This window comes from Hakea prostrata, chromosome 2, assembly GCF_041222555.1.
Source record: "Hakea prostrata isolate BN-2017 chromosome 2, UWA_Hpros_2, whole genome shotgun sequence".
NCBI lineage: Eukaryota > Viridiplantae > Streptophyta > Magnoliopsida > Proteales > Proteaceae > Hakea > Hakea prostrata.
This window is the reverse complement of record NC_142601.1, coordinates 10,804,367-10,819,638: the sequence shown is the minus strand read 5'-3', so window position 1 is coordinate 10,819,638 and position 15,272 is coordinate 10,804,367. Positions and strand designations below refer to the sequence as shown.

Genomic DNA, 15,272 nt, shown 5'->3' with positions numbered 1-15,272 from the left:
AACTACACATTGTAATCTTCCATCTAAACAAAATATAAGCAAAAAACCCTATTGATGTAAACGTAACTCTACCCTGACTAATATCATACTACCCACAATCCTTACAAGGAAAAGATGATAGCTGTTGGTTTTAATCCTCTATCAATCCATCTACCACCACCTGACCAATGACTAACCACTACTCGATTTTTTGAAAGGGAAAAAGCTCAAGCACCACATGAGAACCAATAAATTAAACACGGATGGAACAAAAGGTGGAATCCTCGCCTGATATTGGAGAGGCGGGCCCTACGTATATTCTTTTTTATCTTTTTGTGGTCAATAACATTCTTGCTTATAGTCCCACTTCGGCTGAAGGCGTACTTTGTAAATTATTAATTCCGAATGTAAGAATGAATGTCGCGACCTTACTTGAACAGATCTGTTTTATAGGCTCGTAGCTCTGTATCCTTGAGTTCTAAGGATTAGAAATCTAAGTTTGGTGGATGAATCAAGGCCGTGCATAGAGGATCGTTCTCACGGTTGATTCCAATCGTGGGGTGGTTGCACGTCTGTCTGACAGACTCCTAACTTTTTTTGTTAAAAAATTATAATTACTATTTTACTCCATACATTATATTTTAATTATTTTACTTATCAAATCTTGTTTTTCATTGAAGTATTAGTTCCCATCCCTGTTTTGAGGGGCTGTTATGGTAAGGGTGTCAATTGCATACCAACTATTTAATCGTATCGAGGTGTTGATCACTCGATCCCGACCGGTAAATCTCCTTTCATTGCTATCTCGTGCGCGAGGGGTTGCCCATGCTCCTAATTAAGTCCATCCGGGTCTTCCATCTTTAAATTCAGGTTCCGACTCAATCGGCCGTCCTCTCCGATTGGCGAAGGTCTTAGTCGAAGAAGGCGGAGGGGACGGCCCGTGAGGGCCTCAGGGGAGGTCCCGATTGTTCATGATAGAGTGAGATTCACGTTGCCTGGTGGTTCTGATTAGTTGTACCGTGCCATCTAAAATCGCACCATATCGTTTAAAATTTGGTAAGGTATGTGTTAATGACTAAAATGGTCATTCTATATCTCCGGTTTGAACCGACGGTTGAACGGTCCGACCAGGATTACAACCCAACAGGATCCGGCCAGGCGGTTCATGGTAGGACCGACCACATTAAAAAGTCCATCTTTATAGCAATATGAGATGGCCTGGTGTAGGTAGACTCCTACCACCAAACAACTGGAAAAGAGAGTTAGTAAGGTAAAAGGACTCTTCTAAAAGAGTTACTCTCCTACAACAACTCATAGCAGGTTATTTCGAATATAACTCTATCACCATACACTATATAAAGACCTCTGGTAAACACTAGAGAAGGGGTATTCATACTTCTTGTGATCAATTACTTGAATTCTCTATTGAGTAGTTGAGATCATATTATTGGTACTGACTTGTTCGTCGGAGACGTACCTCGACCCCCCAAGGTCGAGCTCGTATCTTGCAGGTTCGTGACAGGGAAGGACGGGCGAGATTCCGTATCAACAGTATGTATAGAAACCGAATTTCTTCGGTACATTTTTTAGTTTAGGTACTCATACCGGTATGTACCGAATCGGTACCGTATCAAATTAAGAAATATAAATTGTAATTTTACAATTGAAACACTTTACCTTTACAATCCTTAATTCCCTATTTCAGTTTTTTGTTTCGTCCTTCACTCATCTTCTTAGATTTACTTGTTTTGTCTCTATTAATTATATTTACATGCTTTGTCTTTGTTAATATTGGATTTTATTGATTGTTTGATCACAATTTCATTAGGATTTTAATGAACTAATAACAAAAATGGCATGGGTTCGTTCGTACTAAACTTGTACCGCATTATATACCGTATTTAAACCGTTTTCCTACATTGATTTAATACCGAAATCGTATCGAACTGTTTTTACAAATGCTTAAACCGTACCGTACCCTATAAATTCAATACGGTAAAGTTCTGGTTTTTGGTATTCAAAGTTGGTACCGTAGTGATTGACACCCTTATGTTATTGTTGTATGTGTCTGTTTTTTGTTAGAAAGTAATAATTACTATTATTCCATACATTATACCTTAATTATTTTACTGATCAAAATTTGTTTTTCATTCAATTATTAGTTCCCATCACTGTTTTGAGGTGGTGTTATTGTTGTATGCCTCAGTCAATCTTGCCCTTTGTTAGAAATTACTAATATTTTATTGTATTATACGTTAATTTATTATTCACCTCTATATCTTTTTAAATTGTATATTTCTTTTGGTAAAAGACATTCTGAAATTACTTATCCAACCTTTATTATCTTTTCATTATGTTAAGAGGTTATTAATGTCAGATGACACTTTGGAATATAAGAGTAAAATTAGTATTTCATATAGTTTATTTTCCAAAATAAATATAATCTTATCTTTTGTCTTTTTAATTCTAATAAAGGGTAAAATAGACATTATACACCAACCTTAACAGCTTTTTTGATGATAAAAGACAAAGCTTAAAGACATTGACATATGAGAGTTTGTGATTCCATAGAGACAAGTCTACTATTAGATGATACCTTAGCCATACTAGCAAATTTCTCCTGGAGCATGATAGACTGAAACTCGGAGTAGTTAACATGTTTTGTTGCCTCTGCAACCGTAGTAAAAATATTAATAAGATTAACAAGCCAAGGTTTCTTAGGTCTAGGTAAAAAAATCAAAATGCTGAGCGTATTGCACCAAATGGTCTTGATTTATAATCCCATTTGTCTAGCTTTGTTCAATCCTGTTCGGATTGGCAACAAAATTGCCTCATCTTCGTTTGCAGTTGCTATGCTTCCATAACTAAGATATTTAATAGGGTAAATATCACTTACCTCCCTTCTTAGTTGGACAAATAGCACTTACACCCCCCTCTTAGATGGATAATATCACTTACCTCCCCTCTTACCTAGCAAATATATCAAACACATTCCCTATGTTAAATTTCTCGGTTAAATTTAACTTTTACTGTTAAATATTTTTCTAAAACCCCAAACTACCCTTAGTTAAAAAAAATAATTTTTAATTTAAATCCTAAATTACCGTAATCACTCTACCTGTTAAAATACTAATTATCCTCAATTTAAATAATTGTTAAAAACCAAAATACCATAGTTAAAAGTTAAAACCTAAATTAACAAACAATTAAAAAAACCCAAAATAGTAGACGTGTTTAATTTTATCAACATATATTTTTTTTAATTGCATTTTTAATTTTACTTGATAGTAGTACTTGTTTTTTTAATTGTTTGATACATTTTTTTTTTAAATAAATGATATGTTTGGCTTTTAATAATTAAAGATAATTTGGGTTTTAACTATGATTTTTGATTTTTATAATGATTTTAATTGAAGGTAATTTAAAATTTTAACTATTCTGTTGATTACAGTAATTTAGGGTTTAAAATAAAAAATACTTAGGCAAGGGTAGTTTGAGATTTTAGAAAAAAATTTAACGGTAAAAGTTAAATTTAACAAAGAAAGTTAACAGAGGGAAGGTGTTTGATATATTTGCTAGGTAAGAGGGGAGGTAAATGATATTATCCAACTAAGAGGGGGTGTAAATGCTATTTGTCCAGCTAAGAGGGGAGGTAAGTGATATTTACCCTATTTAATATGACCATGTCATGTCTATAGATACCCATGCTTTAGCCTGCACTTTCTACCTATTTGTTATATATCCCTGCACAAAGCAACATAGAAAAATTAGTATTGGATATACAAAGGTTAGTTTTGTATTGAGTATAGTCTTCTAACAGTTCCTCATGTGGATCTACAAGGTCATCTATTGATAGTAGGAGTTGTAGATCCATTATCCACCTTGAAACTAGCCTTAAGATATTATTGGGTTGTGGTTGAGTTTTTTGAAAAGTACAACATTTCTCTCTTTCCATATAAAGTAACAAATTATTGTAAATAAAGAGAGAAACCATATTTTTAGTCTTCTTATCTAGTAACTTGAAAATCTCAATAATCTCAATAATCAGTTCACCTAGATGTTTCCTCCCAATGCATTGTAGCCTCCTCTTTCATCTTTTACAGTACCATATGAATTTATGAAAACCTATCCACCTGATTCCAGTGGTGTATAGAAAGTTTTTATTTTATTTTTTTACAAGTAGAAGATCATATTAATCAGCAAATCTGAATTTACAATAAACACAAAGAGAACCATTTAATTGCATGCATCACTTTTCGGGCCAACTAACGAAGACCTTAACCACAGCTTCAGGGATATTTTTTGTATATAACCTAAATATATGGTGGAATTTTGCCCCTGTCCTCAAGGAGATTCAAAGTCTTGGTAGAGCATAGACTAGCATGTCAATGCAGGATTGGTAGAGTTGTAAGATCCATACTTCTCAGTGGAGAAGTCATGGGTTCGACCTTTGCGGACAACAAAGCTTCGTGCACAAGCTGGGATGAACATCAGACCAAAAAAAAAAAAAAAAAAAAAAGAATAACATAGATTAGTGTTGGGTTCCTTTAGTGCAATAAATAACGTGTGGGTCCCAAAACAAGCCATTCGGAGCCAATACTCACACTTGAGACTTTTCTTTTGTCTTGGGAGACAAAGCAGACAAACACAATGCTCTTTCTTTTTCATAGGGCACGATGAGGAATTGAAAAGCATTATGAGCCATAAATGTAACAGTCAATACAAAATGTTAATATAAATAATGTTGTTTTGACTTGGAAAGATCTGATTTCGATCTCAAAACAAACAAAAATTCTCAGATACTTTAGTTGAAATTCTCTAAGTTTTCCATCCTACCTAACATTTGCTCATTTACATTTTTCAATAACCTTTGAACCCAATCCTTCAGCCCTTCAGGTGGAATTTTTGCAACGGCAATGAGTGAGTAAAGTTCCTCTTTTGCTTCTTCATCATTATTTTTCTTTTGGGCAATGCAAACTCTAATATCCATATTGGTATAAGAATGGAAATAGGATATGAAGGGGGTTTTTTTTGTCATTAAACAATTTGAGGATACTTTTGTCCCTCTATGTTTGAAATTTGAAAAAACTTAAGGTAAGAGGCGGTGTTAATTGTTTTAGGATCCAAACGTAGTTTATTGCACTAATGGGACCCAACATTAGTTTAGGCTCTACTAAAAAGACCCACAAGTAAAAGACTTTTTTTTTTTTAATAATTTTTTATTTATTATCCTATACCATAGTTAATTGTATAAAAAACTTTGTCACCGGAAAAAAATAAGGCTTCGACGACATGTCGTTGGTATGAATAGAGACATACAGAATCACATGATATTTGGTTATAGCAACTCCTTTTCCCAAGTATTTATTTATACGTTTTAATATTTTACAAACATTGACATATTTTGCTTGAATATTGTGAGAAGTAACAAGATTACAAATGAGAAGACTGAGGCATTGGAGAAAACCAATTATGAGTATATATTTGTCATAGACTCTTAATTTTAACCGTTTAATATTTTTCTATTTAGATTATAAAGAGATTTTAATAATGATAAGATTATGTATCCCCTTGCCACTTACCACTTAATACAATTTTGATGAATTGAATTAAAACGAAGTACAAATAAAGGTTAGGTTATTTCATCTGGCATACTGTTGACATTTTTGTTTTGTTTAATTGGTTCATCAGCTTTGTCAAAGTTTATTAGGCTTCGGGTTCAGGTGACACTTCAAGGCAGCTTTTTTGGATTGGTGAGATTTGATAGTTTCATGAATCTTTGCCGCTTTTCAATTTTGGTATTTAGACATGTAAATCAATCAGCCTGTAGAGAATCGAACTCCGAATTTGTTAGGACTCCGATTACATTTAAACAACTCGTATACTCTGTTCCCTTTAAACCCAATTCTATATGTGTAATCTATTTCCTAAATTCCAAAAAATGTGTTTTAGTTTTTTCAATGAACTATAATACTCGATTTTAAAGGATTGTAGTTTAAAAAAATTGTTGGAATTAAACATTCACATAGCCAGTTTGAAGCCCAGATATCTCACCCAGTTATGATTTGAGCACGACCCAATTATACAAAGGGCAACAAGGGTATAGCCCTTCAACCTTCGATTTAGGGAGACCAGATTCGATCGGACCCACCAAAGTAGTTGCTGGTTAACGAGTCTAGATGATCTCCCCGTTGGGGGAGCACTCTGTGCTCTCCAACAGTTTTACACCACAAAACACAGTGAGGCCTACTTTTTTTTTTTGTGTGGTACTTTTTTTTTTTTTTGTGTGGAAAGGTAGATTGTTACTATAGGGTGGGAACTAAATTACTAATATACGCCGTAGAATGGATATGAATCCAGGACCTCCCCGTGGGAGGCCTACTGTGTTTTATGGTTGTAAAGCTGTTGGGGAGCACTGACAGGGAAATGAACCAGATTCCTGCTTAACGGCCTAAGATGTCCAAATCATTAAACGTCACATAACTGGCTCCTCAAACACCAAGTACGTTAATTTCCACATGTCATAAGCATTAAGCGATGCAGCTTCAGTAAGCAGTAGGGGTTTTATGGTAACTTCACAAAATTCAAGCGGGTACTGGGTGAGGGTCTTCCAAACAAAAACCACGCATTAATGATTTAATGTACCTATCATTTCGAATTAACAGTTTTGTCCCTAAGGTAGGCGTCTAATTACGAATGTACCTATCCTCACTAGATAGTTTTGGGATTAGCTTGATTCACATAATGTTTATCAAAGCTGATTCTAGCAACTCGGGTTTGGATGCTAACGGCCCAACAGCTTCAGTTAGGCCCACTGAGGAAACTTGTTGGAGACAACCATAGAATTTTATTCACCATCCATTTTCTAATGGATGTGATACATATTCATAGATCACATCAAATAAAATTTATTTTATCTTGTAAATTTACCCTCAACATTTTGATATGATGTAAGGACACGTCACTCATCCATAAGGAGATGGATGGTGCATTTCCTTGTCGAAAATAGACTAGATAAAATTCTAGACAATTTTGGTTTGTGATAACTAGTTTCAGACCATATTTTCTTAATGGATTGTTAATGGTTAAATCCTTTCAACCAGATGAAAGCGGGGATGAAGAGAGATTGATCCCATGAAAACGAGCATGAGAAGAGAAAATAGTTTGATAAGCTTAATAAGCGGATGGGTTAGTTGAATGGAACATCCAGAGGATACAATGTCAAGGAATAATTTCATATTCAGCAATGATATACAAAGGATGGAAGAGCTGTTACACTTTTATCACCAATCAACTAAAGGAACTGATGGATAAGTCTAGCGCAATTTGTTGGTGATCCTGTGGATTTTTAAGTGTAACACCAATCAACTAATGGAACTGAAGGAAAAGTCTAGCGCAATTTGCTGGTGATCCTGTGGATTTTTATCCGCTCCAGTATCAAAACTCTACTGTTAGGTCCAGTTGGTATTAAAATGGTCAAAATCATTTCTTTTGAAAAAAGAAAAAAAATCAAAGAGGAGACTACTTCTTTCTTTTTCTACATTCTTCACTGCAGATCGATGGGGTTAGGAAACGAAACTGAACGGAAGACGGAATCTCGTATTTACATAAAAGTTTTTTTTTTCTCTAAAAAAAAAAAAAAGATTTTGACTATTGGATTAGAATGATCCTAAATATCAAGAATCTAACATCCAACTGGAGTTGACAGGAGGGCGTTAGTACTGGATCGAATAAAACTGCTGATCTGCCTGGAGGAATGGTTTGAGTTAAGTTCGATTCTGATGTGGTTTTGCCTCGAAAGTTGGTTTCTTTATACTATCAGAAGAAATGAAAAATTCCCATAAATCCTTTGTTTTTATAGTGCCAACTAGGTTTAAAGGTTGAAACGGGGTGAATATTGGTTAGTAAACATCACTTGATAGAGAGTTTTTGAGTATTGTCTCACTAACAAAGAACCATAGAATACATAGATCCCAACCCTCAATACTTTTGAGATCCATTTCAATGAGTAAAAAATAAAATTTTTTTGCTCATAGGATTAAAATCTTTACTAAAGGGCATTATTGATTTCTTATAATAAGAAGCAAAACATAGCCATAAATCAAGTATGATTAGTCTTCATGCATATAAGCATCCGCCACGCGGTAATGGCATATGAAGCATCTAGATGGACAATCCTCTTTCTTTTTGATATATTAAAAAAGAGAAACATGGGGCCCGATGAGGAATTGAAAAACATTCCAAGGCATAAAACAAAACATCAATATAAATAATGCTGTTTTGAACTATAAATATCTGATTTCGACCTCAAAAAAAAAAAAAAAAAAAAAAATTCTCAGATACTTTGGTTGAAACTCTTTAAGTTCTTCATCTTACCTAACATTTGCTCATTTACATTCTTTAATAACCTTTGAATCCAATTCCTTCAGTCCTTCAGGTGGAATTTTTGCTAACGGTCATGAGTGAGTAATGTTCCTCTTTTGCTTCTTCATCAACATTTCTCTTCTAGGCAATGCAAACCCTAACATTTATATTGGCATAAGAATGGAAATAGGATATGTTGGGGGACTATTTTTGTCATTAAACAACTTGAAGGGTATTTTTGTCCCTCTATGTTCCAAATTTGAAAAAACTTGAAGGTAGGAGGCGGTGTTAATTGTTTTGGGATCCAAACATAATTTATTGTACTAAAGGAACCCAACATTAGTTTATGCTTTACTAAGTGGACCCACGAGTAAAAGACTCTTTTTTTTTTTTTTGGGATAATTACTGTTGCCCCCTGTATTATAGTTTTATTACTAAAAGAACCCTACTCTTTATGAAATTACTGTTGCCCCCCTCAATTATAACAGTGTTAAGCGACCGTTAAAGTTGAATGTTTAATGTCTATTTTTCCCTTTTATAATTAAGAATGCCAAATAAAATATTATCCTCATTTAGATTTAAATTTTTTTTTTTTTTTTTTTTTTTTTTTTTTTTATTAAAAAAAAAAAAACACACACCTACTACAACCCCCAGGGGGGGCGCGCCCCCCCCCCCCCCCCCCCCCCCCCCCCACCCGGATGGCGAATCTCGGTCGAGATATGCCAGAAAATTGGCGGTAGTCTCGGTAGCCCATCTCGATGAGTTTTAGGGCTCGGTTGGGCGACTTGGTTTTAGCCTTTTAGGCCTTTTGAACACATTGGTGGCCTTAGATTTGTGAGAAAATAACCTAACTATGTCTCCTACGTCGACCCTATGTGTAACCGATTCTGAATGCAAAGTTAGAGTCTTAGAGATAGAGATTATAGATATAGAGTTAGAGTCTTGAGAATAGAGATTTAGATTGTTGAGTCTTAGAGAGTTAGAGACAATATGTAATGTAATTATGTAAAGATATCAAGTAATTCAAGACTTCAAGTTAATGAGTTATCATTTATCAACCATCAAGTATTCAAGAGCAAGTCAACAAGTGATCAAAGTTCAAACTTCAAACTATCAAAGATTCAAAGTAATAAATTGTTAAACACTTAAATGTCTTCAAAATTTTACAACCATAACTCCATAAGAATTAAGAGATTACAACTTACAACTTACAAGTTACAAGACTAAGAGTATCACTCAACATTCCGCATCAATTGATTTTGAGCGGTGGCCACATTGACTCCCAAGTCAATTGATCACTGAAGTATGTCACATATCGGTTTATATGATCATTATATGTTTGCATGTCGAATCTGGAGGAATAGCTGCGGATAACCGTCAATCGTGGGTGGGTGAAGAGCCATTGTTGTTGTTGTTGTTCATATAGTTGTTGAGTATTTGGGTACGGGTTTCTAAACCACTCATTTAACAACCCACCTTCACTCCCATATGCATACTCTCCAGGTGAAGGGTCTTGAGGATAGTATGACCTCCATAGAAGAATACCCCTGTATCTGACCCGGTCTTGTGATCCCCGTATTGGTACCCCGATGCGGCTCTGCTGTTGTGACACTCGATCTGGCTCATGCTTCCCATGTTCAATTCAAGATCATGCATGCTGCATCATCATTCGGTTGCCCCTGCCCTTGCTTTGATCTGCTCTTCCGACTCCTACTATAAGTCCCGGAGTGGGACGTGGCTCACATGTGTCGGATGACTCGACCTGTGGAGGTGAGTCGGTGACTCCCTTTGTTGGCGACTTCCACCGACACGCCAGCTCTGTGCCTCCATGACTCGAACTCGATGTCCGATTTGGGCCACTTGGCCGTCGGTTGGTGGTATCTCGGCATCATCATCTGAATCCCCACTACTAGTTGTCACCTCGGTTGTTTGAAGTCGCCGGTGGCTCCACAAATGGTACGCTGATCCTTCGATGCCGCTACGGCAGCTGACCCTCATCACGGAAGATAGGTGCTCGGCCACGACATCGGGCCCACAGCGCAGCAATGGTAGGATCGGGCTGCCCTTCGGCCCATCCATCCGCCTGGGCCACCTCGATCCCTAACCCACCGATATATGACATCATCTTCCTCATCTTCTGCGGGCGGCTCGTGGAATATATCAATCAACTCAATCGGTTCACGATTGTCGTCATCTATATTATCTTGTATGTGCCCTACTCTCAATCTCATGTTGTAATGCACATACACCAAGTTCTCGAGCCTCTTACTCCCCAATCTGTTCCGTACCTTACTATGGATGAGCGAGAAGGTGCTCCGGTTCCTCTCACGACCGAGGATGAGCAAGTCCGCGAGAGTACTTTAATTGCTATGTCCCTGAGATTTGACGCACTAATTCCATATAGAAACCACCAGTCAGCTGCATAACCAAAAATAAGAATGCATTAGGCAAGCAAATCTTTATATTTATATAAATTATCATTTATAAAGTTATAGACTTATAGTCTATAGACTTATAGACTTAATGACTTATAGAGTAGTGAACTATTTACCAGGGATCAGTTTTTTCCTAGTTGCAAGCTGAGAAGGCTTTCCAAAACTCCCGGAGGCATCCCCGAACTCCCGATCTGTACACCAATTCTTCAATTATTGTATTATGTATATGCTTAACGGCTAATGCACTAATGCAAGAAGTTGAAGAAACAATTGAATAAGTTCTCACCTCTCCATTAATTGTCCCTTGCATGATGGGATTTGACACAAGCTTCTCCACCACCTCTTGCACCGCAGTCATCAACTTTACATCAAGCCCCAGATCATTCTTGTAATGGTACTTTGGGTTGAGGTAGTAAGCTTGCATTGTGGAAATAAAAAATTTGGTTAGTGACTTAGTGATTTGGTTGTTTACTAACTTACTTGTTCATAAATTATAAGTTATAAGTTATAACAAATAAAGAATTTAAATTAAAGTATACAACAAAAACTTAAAGACTTAAAAGTGACTCACCACCAAGTGCAAAGGATGCATCAAGTGCATCTCCCATCTATTATCGATGATCCTCTCGTAGGATTTGAAGGTGCTAGGGGCAGCAACTCTAACCAACTCTTTCATTTGCTGGAGGGCGCATATATGTGGGGCATTGTGGGCTTCTTCTCCGAATCCACCATCCTTAAAACAAACACAATAGGCTCTATAATGCCCAGTGTCCTATTCAGCTGCCTCCAAAAGGAATCATCGGCAATGGTTTGTTGGGCTAGTCTGCATCAGGATGGCTAGATCCACGCCAACCAAACCACTCCTCACTTGCAAACATGTGCCGAAGACCCACCACTTTCTTCGGAGCTTTTCGAGCTACATAGTTGGTGGCGAATCTAGTCAATCTAGGTCGACTAGATCACCCTTACGATGGTTTCTCATCATCTTCGCACATAACCATGGTTATAAATAAAATTACTTACCCTTCTAGCCCTCTCAACCACGATCTTGATTGACTTTCTTTTCCCCAAGTCCTTCAACATAAGATCAATCGAATGAGCACACATGGTGTCCAAAGAGGTGGACCTGCTGCTCTTCTTCCTCATCAACATTTCACCAGCTTTTTTAAGTTTGCACCATTATCTGTGCAATTTGGACAACATTCTTTGGCCCTACCTCGAGGACCACCTCCCTAAGAAGCTTGTGGTGTCGCATCTTTGATCTTATCCGAGGCATCCCCGCTTGGATGTCTTTCCATTACGACTCACCATGAAATTAATGATGGCTGTCTAGTAGGACCAGTCCATCCATCAGCCATCACGGTAATACCATATGTACTCCATTGTTCTTTTAATGATTCAATGTATTCATCCACCTCTGCTTTACCTTGGTAAATATTTATTCATTACTTCCCGCTGTTGGGCCTTTAACCCCTACACCTACCCTAGCACTGCATTGATCATCCCCGATAGTATGGTGTTTTGGCTACATTGGGTGCAATGTGTTATAGAGCATGAATTTCTGATTGATAACCTGCTTCCTCCTCCCTCTGCCTTCTCTACCTCCACCATATGGGAATGCTTCTTTGTGTGTCTTGTTGGTTGAAGAGGAGGGGTCTTGTCAATTGGATCATAATGTTGTCTTCCTCCTCCTCCTTTCGGTCCTCTCGTCTCGCCCGAACTTGTCGTGGCTGTGCCCTGCCCCGACCCCTCTCCCCTTGTTTGTTGTTTGCCTCCCTATCCTGGCTTCCTCCATTCCCTTCATCGTCCCATTCGCTCGTGCTCACACCCATACCCTCCTCCTCTCTTCATCGCGATTCCTCATCAACATCAAGGTAGGTCTGTGCACTTATCCTCAAATCCCTTCTTTGTCCATCTCTTCCTTTTTTGTTCCCTCCCTTAAAGTTCCTTGTTTTTGGACTTCATAAGGAACCCGGACACTTGCAACATCTTTATAACCACCAACCAATGTTCTTTAATCGTTGAACCACCGATTCAGTCTTAGCATCTCACTTTCTTCTTGTCGCTCTATCCCCATGTTGCCAGCTTCCCAGTCCCACTACCTCCACTCCCACTAGTTGCCATTTGTTCATGTCCCGAGTCATACATACTGATCTTATTCCCAATAATCATTAGAATAATTTTTAGATACATAAAAACATGTAAAAACATTTATAAAACAACAAACACACACTTTGTTCTAAGATAACATATATCCTCTCAAACAAACATGTTAGTATTTTTAAAATAAACTACATAATATGAGCATCATTTAAAAAAAAACGTAAATTTTTAATACATATTATTTTTATAATTATTTTATGTAAAAATAATTTATAAAATAACAAAACACACACTTTGTTCTAAGATAACATATATACAATGCTCTAGACATGTTTGTATTTTTAAAATAACTCTTTGCACATTTAAAAAAAAAGATAATTTTTTAATAAAATATTTTTTTCATAATTATTTTATTTAATTATTAAAATAAAAAAAACAGCAAGCATGATAATCAAAATATTAATACATGATATTTAGCCCTCTAAATGTAGTTTAATATAAATAATAATCACATCATATCATAAGTATTTATTTATAATCTTTAATTTTAATTTTTTAGATAATATATTTTTTAAATATGAAAATTCAAAAAAAAAATAATAACAGAAAATTAAAATTTTTTTCCATGAAAGTGTAGATCTAAGCTTGAACATCAACATATATTTATATCACACTCATACAATCATTGTAGAACCTTGTATTTGAAAAAAATCAAATTTGGGGGAAAATCTTACATTTCTTGAAGATCCCTTGAAATATGCTTGAATCACTACAAATATGCTTCAATTTGTTGTTGTAGATGAGTTGATGATGTTGCTATGTTGAATCCCAACAAATTCCGCCAAATTCGGCCAAAATGAGTTTTCCGCCAATATGGGCTTCCGCGAGATAGAGGGGGGCGGGTGCCTCTCGGCGGCGCTTTAAAGCCCCTAAAGCAGCCGGCACGGGCGCGGGGGGGCGCCGGCGGCCGCGCCTCGCCCGCGCGCCCCCCCGCCCCCCTCCCCGCCGCGCCGGCGGCGCCGCCCCCCCCCCTTTCTTTTTTTTGGGGGGTTCTTTTCGGGTTTTTTTTTTTCGGTCGTTTGAAAATGAGTATCCCTTGATTTTCTCTCTTTCTTTTGACTAGAAAAGAAGATTGTTTAATTAGGTTTAAGTTTTCCCTATTTACTCAGGATAGTAATATAATTTAATATAAAGTGTAAATAAATTATGTAAGACTATAGGGTTAATTTGGGATTTTTAAATAAATAAAATATGCCATATCATCATTTAACTAACGGAGTTTAACAGTAAGGGGACAATAGTAATTACAAGCAAAGTTGAAGGTTGAATTAGTAATTTCAAAAAGTCCAGGGGATAAATTAGTAATTAAGCTCTAATACAGGGGGACAATAGTAATTATCCCTTTTTTTTTTTAATAAATTTTTTTTTTTTTATTACTATCTAAAACCCTGTACTATAGTTAATCGTATGTAAAACTTGTCTCCGAAAAAAAATTATGAGGCTTCGACGACATGTAGTTGGTATGAATAGAGATGCACAAAATCACATGATATTTGGTTATAGCAACTCCTTTTCTCAAGTATTTATTTGTACCATTTTCACGTTTTACAAACATTGACATATTTTGCTAGAACATTGTGAAAAAAATTCATAATTATAGAAGTAACAAGACTGCAAATGAGAAGATTAAGGCATTGGAGAAAACCTATTACGAGAACATACTTTGTAAATCTATATTTGTCATAGGCTCTTAATTTTAACCGTTTAATATTTTTCTATTTAGATTATTTACAGATTTTTAATAATGATAAGATTATGTATCCACTTGCCACTTACCACTTAATACAATTTTGATGAATTGAATTAAATCTAAATACAAATAAAGGTTAGGTTATTTCATCGGGCATATTCATTGACATTTTTGTTTTGTTTAATTGGTTTATCAATTTTATCAAGGTTTATCGGGCTTGGGTTCAGGTGACACTTCAAGGAATCCTTTTTGGATTGGTGAGATTTGATATTTTTATGAATTTATGTTTCTTTTCAACTTTGGCCATTAGACATGTACATCAATGAGTGTGTAGAGATTCCAATTCCGAATTTTGTTAGGACTCCGATTCCGTTTAAACAACTCGTGTACTATATTCCCTTTAAACCCAATTCTATATGCGTGTTCTATTTTCTACATTTCAAAAATTATGTTTTAATTTTTTAAGGAAATAAAATACTCAATTTTAATGGATTGCAGTTTTAAAAAGGTGTTGAAATTAAACAATCACATAACAAGATTTGAAGCCCAGATATTTCACCCAGTTATTGTCTGAACATGACACAATTATACAAAGGGCAACGAAGGTATAGGCCTTCAACCTTTGATCCGGTTAATTTTGG

General features: G+C 36.0%; 1 pseudogene; it reads left to right on the top strand.

Moving 5' to 3' along the window:
* Nucleotides 1-401: 401 nt before the first annotated feature.
* LOC149023706 (small nucleolar RNA U3) lies at nucleotides 402-565 on the top strand (annotated as a pseudogene).
* The last annotated feature ends 14,707 nt before the right edge of the window (nucleotides 566-15,272 follow it).